Raw genomic sequence first — 934 nt, 5'->3', positions numbered from 1 at the left:
AATTCTACATCTATTGAATACATATGGCAGTTAATTCGCTTACATTATGGCTTCCAATCTACTGGAGCTCACTTTATTGACTTTAACGATATCCATTTAGAATCTGATGAAAAGGCAGAAGATGTTTACCAACGCGTATCAGCTTTTGTTGAAGATAACTTACTACGACAAGGTGGAAATATCACACATCATGGTGTCGACGTTACCGAAGATGAAGAAGCCTCGCCAACATTGGAAAATCTGGTGGTACTAAGTTGTTTGAGACTCATCCACCACGACCTGCCCAAACTTGTGAAACAACGTTATGGCACGGAATTGAGAACACGTTCTCTTGCTTCCATAAAACCTGAAATCTCCCAAGCTTTGGAATCTCTGCTTCTCGAGATCCACACCAGCGAGGATGTCAGAACTATGCGAACAAGCACAGGTAACCAGTTTTTATTTTCTAGAGGTAATCAGTAATGGGCGAACCACAACCAAACCTAACCGAGCAACTAAGGTTTGTCCTATATGTCAGCAAGCTAAGCGACCATACTTTAATCACTTTTTAAGTGAGTGTCGATTCTTACCCGATCAAGATCGTAAATTCTTGGCAAAAGCTAGACAGATCACGAAGGTCGTGGACGATACTTCTGAATTTCCTCAGGAAGAAAATACTGGCCCTTTACATTCGGAACCGGCAACAACATTACGTGTACAAGTAAGACAATCACCTTATCTCAACGCATTCTATGCCCACCACGTAGCACACATCACCATAGATAGTGGTGCTACAGGAAACTTGATTAGCCATTCTACCATTAAAAGATTCGGCATCGTAATGTCCAAAAGTTCCCAGTCAGCACGGCAGGCAGATGGCCAATCACCACTCAAAGTCATTGGCGAAGTTAATATTATATTCACTAGAGATGATAGATCTTTTACATTGAAGGAA

This window comes from Lottia gigantea, assembly GCF_000327385.1.
Source record: "Lottia gigantea unplaced genomic scaffold LOTGIsca_202, whole genome shotgun sequence".
Lineage (NCBI taxonomy): Eukaryota > Metazoa > Mollusca > Gastropoda > Lottiidae > Lottia > Lottia gigantea.
This window is presented reverse-complemented; position numbering follows the sequence as displayed.